This window comes from Muscardinus avellanarius (genome assembly GCF_963383645.1).
Source record: "Muscardinus avellanarius genome assembly, chromosome: X".
Taxonomy (NCBI): domain Eukaryota; kingdom Metazoa; phylum Chordata; class Mammalia; order Rodentia; family Gliridae; genus Muscardinus; species Muscardinus avellanarius.
Genome location: NC_137792.1, coordinates 63,783,363 through 63,790,509, shown reverse-complemented (window position 1 = coordinate 63,790,509; position 7,147 = coordinate 63,783,363). Strand labels below are relative to the sequence as shown.

Genomic DNA, 7,147 nt, shown 5'->3' with positions numbered 1-7,147 from the left:
AATTACCAATTCAAATCTTAATGACATACAGGGGGTGTGAGAACAAGAGGGAAATAAGATTTGTGTGCATGTATTTTTCTAACACTCTATACCACAATATGATGTAAAATTAGAATAGATCTGATAATAAAAACAGAAAAAAATATTTGAAAGCCTTCTTCAAAAAATATTCAATAATTTCCAGAAATAATAGAAAAATAGTAAAATTATATTGCCTTAATGTCTCCTAATTTTAATATCTTATTTAACCATAATAGAGACATCCAAACAAAGAAATTAACATTGGACCATTGCTATTTACTAACGTGCAGAATTTATTTGGATGTCACTAGCTTTTCCCTTTATGTTCTTTATCTGTTCCAGAATACAATAAAGGATATCACATTTGGTTTATTTGTAATATCTTATTAGTCTCCTCCAATTCATGTCAATGCTAAATTCTTTCTTGTTTTTAGGTCTTTAATGGTTTCAAAAAATAGTGATCAGATATTTGTACAATTTTCATCAATTTTATTATACCTGAAGTTTTCTTGTGATTAGACTGTGATTATGGATTTGGGAGAATTATACTACATAGAATTGCTATGCCCTTCTCAGTATAGCATATTAAGGAATTCAAGAGATAGGTCTTTTATATTTGTGTTGCTGTTAACCTTAAACTGTAAGGTTGTATCTGATGTGTTTTTTCACTATAAAGTTACAAATATATCCTTCTTAATAAATATCATGGGATGATACTATGAGATTTTGTAAACATGCTTTTTCTCCTGTAAATTTTCCTCACTAACTTTTAGTGAGCACCAAGTTTCACTGATATAGTTGGTTTGCAACAATTGTCATTTAATATTACAGTGGTAATTTTCTATTTCCATTTGTCTTTATGTCATGGGAAAACATAATTCTATGAAAAGCCCTGAGGTGTTTCTAGTTGTGGAGAAGGAAAACTCACCTCAGGACCTTGGAGTCCTTGGTTTCTGTGGCAGAAAGAAATTTCAGTAAGTGACAGTTGGAGACAAAGATAGGAGTTTTATTTAGAAAAGGGGAGGTACATATTCAAGGGAGAATATGGGCCACCTTAAGAGTATGAGAGGTCCTTGGTCTTTAAAAGTCTTCCTTTTTAGGGGACACTGAGAGATGATGGCTAGGGATGCATGAGAAAAATGGGGTGACATAGGTGGTTTGTCTCTTTTTATTGACTCCTTAGGTTCTAGCCATTTCATTGGTGGTGGCTGAGTGATGCCTGGGTTTAAGAAATAGTGAGATTCCATCAGTAATTCATTTATGCATTACTAGAGATTTAACCCAGGAACAATTGTCTCACAAAAAGAAAACATGATATATTTGATAACTATCATCTTGAGAATGGATGGAAATTTTTTACTCCCTAGTTAAAAAAAAAAGGGAGTAAAAATGTTCAAGTACAGCCAAGCATGGTGGCGCACTCTTGTAATCCCCACGCTTGGGAGGCGGAGACAGGATAATCATGCTGGTTTGGAGCCAGCCTCACTGGCTTAAGAGACCCTGTTTCAAAAAAAAAAAAAAAAAAAAATATATATATATATATATATATATATATATATATATATTAGGTCTGGGAGTGTAGCCTGGAGTTAGAAGGGCTTCCAGGAACCCCAGTACCACCAAAAAAAATGTTCAAGTACCAGCCAAATATTTTGATAAATGTATTTTGGGCCAAAACCACTTTAAACACTGGTATTTTAACTTTATACTCTATAGGTAAATGTAAAAACTAAAAAAAGCAGTTAAAAAAAATGAAAAGCATTGTTTTAATTTGGATTTAAAATACCCATTAAAAGCTCATTTGTTGAAAGCATGTCCCAGATGCAGCAAGATTCAGAGGCAGGGCATGGCTGAAGGAGGCAGGTCATTGGCCATGTGGCCTTGCAGGCTTCTCTCTTTTCTTTCTTCTCCTCTCTTCTCCTCTTCTTTCCCCTTCCCTTCCCTTCCTTTTCCTTCTCTTTTCTTTTCTCTTTTCTTCCTCCTCCTCCTCCTCCCCCTCCTCCTCCTCTTCCTTCTTCATTTCTCTCTCTCTCTCTCTCTCTCTCTCTCTCTCTCTCTCTTGCTTTCTCCTGGTTTCCATGATGTGATAGCATTTCTCCTCTTTAAATTTTGTTGCCACATCTGTTGTCATGATTTATGACTGAGAGTTGGCCCTATGGATTAAACCTTAAAGCTATGAACACCAATAAACCTTTTCTCCTCTCAGTTTTTCTTGTTGGTCATATGGGTGACAGCTACGGGAAAACTGACTGAAACAAACAGGTAGCTACTTTGGATAGTCAGCCACTCAAATCTGTTCAGTGTTTTTTTTTTAATATTCTTTAAATACAAAAATATTTTAAGAGTTAGTGGATAAAGAATATTTTTCATGATTAACACCATTGTCTCCACAGTAGATTTATCAGTTGCTTGTGAGGTAATACATATTTACAGATTTTTTCTGCATAATGACATGGGACCAGATAGCATGTAAATGAGGAAGAAGACCTGTCAGAAGTGTATATGAGGGTCTGTGCGGGGAGGCGGGAGGGGAGCTCGCGGGCCGGAGAGGGGGCGACAGCGTTGGCTGCTGCGGCTTGAGGAGGCCCGGGCAGTGGCCTAGGCGGAACCTGGAGAGGTGTGGCTGGACCAAGACCTCCCCCGATGTGAACAGGTTCCCTCCTTCCCCCACCACCCATTGCCACCAAGCCAGGGAATATCTTCAAGCACTGGCCTTTAGGGGAGAGGTAACAGGAGCCCAGAGACGAGACCATGTGATGGTGCTGGCCCTTGCCACCGCCGTCCCCCCCACCCTGGCCCCAGACCCAGCACCATGATATTCGGAGACCAGGTGGGCATCCTCGCTGGCTGGTTCAAGGGCTGGAATGAGTGTGAGCAGACAGTGGCCCTGCTGTCTCTTCTGAAGCAGGTCACCCGTACCCAGGCCCGCTTCCTGCAGCTCTGCCTGGAGCATTCACTGGCGGACTGCAATGACATTCACCTTCTGGAGTCGAAGGCCAACAGTGCTGCCATTGTCAGCCAGTGGCAACAAGAGTCCAAAGAGAAGGTGGTGTCCCTCCTGCTGTCCCACCTGCCCCTGCTTCACAGGCAACACAGAGGCCAAGTCAGAGTACATGAGGCTGCTGCAGAAAGTACTGGCCTACTCTATTGAGAGCAATGCCTTCATTGAGGAGAGCCACCAGCTGCTCTCTTATGCCCTCATCCACCCAGCAACCACACTGGAGGACCGCAGTGCGCTGGCACTCTGGCTGAGCCACCTGGAAGAGCGACTGGCTAGTGGCTTCTGCACTCGGCCAGAGCCCTCCTACCACTCACACCAGAGCTCAGATGAGTGGGGAGGACCTGCAGAGCTGAGTCCTGGAGAAGCAGGGCCAGGCTGGCAGGACAAGCCACCCTGAGAAAACAGACATGTGCCCTTCCACTCTTCCAGCTCAGTGCCACCAGCCATCAACAGTATTGGGAGCAATGCAAACATAGGTCTCCCCTGCCAAATCCACGCTAGCCCACTGAAGCACTCCATGTCTCTCATTCCTACGAGTCCCCAGGCCCCTGGTGAGTGGCCAAGTCCAGAGGAGCTCGGTGCTCCAGCTACTTTCACCATGCTCGACCATGCACCCCTCTCGCCCCAGAACAGCGTGGCCTCCTCTGGCAGTGAGCAGACGGAGGAACAGGGCTCCAGCCAGAACACTTTCCAGGAGGATGGCAGTGGTATGAAAGATGTATCCTCATGGCTCAAGAGACTCCACTTGCATAAGTATGCAGCCCTCTTCTCACAGATGAGCTACGAGGAAATGATGACACTTACTGAGTAGCACCTGGAGTCACAGAATGTCACCAAAGGTGCCTGCCATAAGATTACTCTGAATATCCAGAAGCTGTGTGAAAGGCAGAGTGTGCTCAGGTCCCTATAGAAGGATGTGATGGAAGGTAGACATCTACGGAATGCTCTGCAGGAACTGCAGCAGATCATCATCACCCCTATCAAGGCCTACAGTGTCCTTCAGGCCACTGTGGCTGCTGCTGCTGCCACCCCGACTGCTAAGGATGGGGGCCGGGGGGAGCTGCCACTGCCAGGTGCTGAGCTCCCCCTAGCCCACAGTGGCACAGACAAGGGCACTGAGGCAAATGAACCTACGGCTGCAGAGAGCTACCCCCTTCCACCAGCTCCAGCTCCCACTGATGGCAGTGAACCAGCCCCAGCTCCCGTCGCCGACAGAGACATTCCCAGCCAGTTTACATGGGTGATGGGCAAAGTGTGCGCCCAGCTGCTGGTGTCCCAACCAGATGAGGAGAACATCACTAGTTACCTCCAGCTCATTGAAAAGTGCCTGACTCATGAGGATTTCACAGAGACACAGAAGAAGTGGCTACTGTCCTGGAAACAGCAAATGCTCGAAGCTCCTCTGGACATTCCCATGCAAAGCTGCACAGGACATGCAGAACTACCGGCAACAGAAGGGCTGGGAATTCGGTTCCAACTCACTCCCCATACCTGGCTCTGTGGAGATGGGGTTGGCCTGGTGGACCCAGCAGCAGTTCCCATTGCCTCCACGGGTCCTCCCACCTGGCAGGATGGGCCTACTGAGCCCCTCGGGCATTGGGGGTATCTCTCCCCGACATGCCATCACCAGCCCCAGCCTTGGGGACCAGGGCTGACAGAACCTGTGGTTTGCCAATCCTGGGGGCAGCAACAGCATGCCCAGCCAGAGCTGCACCTCTGTGCAGTGTACCCACTCACTCCAGGTCCACTCGTCACCCTAGGCCATTCTCATGTTTCCTCCAGACTGCCCGGTACCTGGGCCTGACCTGGAGATCAATCCCACCCTGGAGTCTCTGTGTATGAGCATGACAGAACAAGCCTTGGGTGATGGAACAGACAAAACCTCCACCATCTGACTGGACCCACAGCCCAGCGCACCCAAAGGCTCCCGGGGCGGCGGGCGGGGGCCAACCCCCAGCGGGTTTCTCTACAGCAGCAAAAGGGTGGGCTGGCTCAGCTATACATTCTAATATTTTTCTACTCTCTCACCCTTTTAACTTTTGTTTAACATTGGCACATGCCTTGCTCACTCCTAGGACCATGGAGAGAGGGGACAGAGGGGGCAGCCAAGATAAAGGGGTAAGGACTGGCTAGACTGCCTGCCCCTGCATCCCTCCCACATCTCCCACCTGGCCTTGGCTCACCCCTGCCTCCTCCAGACCATTGACTGCTGGCACCTCCTCAAGGGAGCAGACTCCCCAGACAAACTGACCGCTACCTTGTGGAGCCTGCTTGAAGCCTTTGAGATGGTTACTGTAGAGGAGCTGGGGAGAGGAGGGTGAGGAGGGGAAGCGTTCTCCCTCCCCTCTCCATTCTAGACCATCTCCCCACTCCCATCATTCTCTAAGGACAGGCACCACCTTCCTCTCACCTCTCACCGTTTTATCAGAGGTTCTCTACAATTAATTCCTTAGGCCTATTTAAGATATATATATTTATATAGTTCTTAACTGTTTTCCTCTTTGATCATTCCCCATCATTTTTAAATCCCCAGGCCTCTCTTGGAGCCAAGAGAGTGGGAGGGGGCCTGAACTCTTTGAGTGGATAGGGAAAAGCCCCCTCCCCCAGAACCCCCTCCCCTCTCCCTCCCCCAGCCCTGGATCCTCAGATGCAGAGGTTGAAGGTGGCAGCCAGGCAGGGCAGCAGTGAGATCAGGGAGTCTGTTGCCTTAACATCCCCTTCCCCCACCAACACACTCCCTTCATTCCTAGGTCTGGTGAAAGACTTGGGGGTTAGGAATATGGAAAAGGGGATTGTTTGGTTTTGGGTTTATTTTGCACCCCACCTTTTCTTTCAACCCCCGCCCCATTTTGTCATGACCTCATATAAGTGGAACCCTAATTCATAATCCAGAGGTGCATCCCAGCCCAAGTCACACAGACCCTCTGGTCCCTGTTTCTGATGAGGGTTTGTACTGGGGCCAGATGGAGAGAGGATTTGGGGGTTCAAACTGTGGGGAAGCCAGGGTTCTTCATTCCAGCCTTCTCTTCCTCCTCAACCTAACCCCTCATTGGGACATCCTCAAGCTTTTCACATGGAAAAGGAAAAATGTTATTTTTAGATACATTTTATGAATAACTTTTGTTATGAATATGGCTGGTAACCATTGTGTATGTTATTAAAGATACAAAATGTTGGAAAAAACAAACAAACAAACAACAAAAAAAAAAAACTACCACCCTCCCTGCACTATTAGCCCATTCCCCAGACTTTCCTCCTGCTCCACTCTGAGCTCAGGGAAGGGGAAGAGACCAGGGGGTAGAGCAGCCCTGGAGACCTGCCTCTGGGTCCCCACTTCCTCTCCCAGTGCTGGGCTGGGTGGGGTGTCAGGTTTATTTATGTACCTCTTGCACACTCATCAACCTATGCAAGTCCCCACGCCGGCCCCTCCATGCTTCTGTGCCTTTGCTCATTCCCCTCAAACTCCCAGGGCTTCTCCAGCTGCCTCCCACTAGCCACAGGAAGTGGGATGGATGGGCCACCTTGTTTGGAATCAGCAAGGGTGTCCCTCATGGGACCCTCACCTTTCCTTGGCTGGTCCTATTCTGTCCACTCCCGGTCAGGGTGAGCTGACTCTGCCTGGCACTGGGAGGTGGTGCGGGACACCCTCCCACACACAAAGGGAGGTGAGAGCGAGCTGCCCCCTCCCCACTTGACAGCAGAGTGTAGGAGGCAGTCGGCCCCACTCTGATGGGCAGGAACCTGACCCTCTCCTGCTCCACCTTCCCCAGGCCCTCCTCCATGATCTCGCCTTCCCTACTACTTGTCCCCAGCCCCACTGGCAGAATCAGCTTTGAGTAACTGTACAGTTTTTCTCACTGTTGGAAAAGAAGTATTTGTTGGAGTTTCACTTGTTTAATGGTCTGGGCTTATTTTGGAAAAGAAAGGGAAAAAAAAGAAGTGTGAATGATTATGGTGGAGTAGTGATAAGATGATACACAAATATGGGAGGGCTGTCAGATACCCAAAGCCTTGGTATTTACAGATGCCCAGTATACAGTAGATGGGGCTTGATATTGAATGGGTTTTGTTTTCTTCAGTTGTTAAATCCATTTATTTCTGGTTACATATTTTCATCATGTTGTT

General features: G+C 47.6%; 1 pseudogene across 1 annotated transcript; it reads left to right on the top strand.

Annotated features, from left to right (window-relative positions):
- The first annotated feature begins 2,833 nt into the window (after nt 1-2,833).
- LOC308279158 (protein Smaug homolog 2-like) lies at nt 2,834-6,920 on the top strand (annotated as a pseudogene). The gene is made up of 2 exons: nt 2,834-4,885; nt 6,835-6,920. The product of its transcript is annotated as a protein Smaug homolog 2-like (transcript).
- The last annotated feature ends 227 nt before the right edge of the window (nt 6,921-7,147 follow it).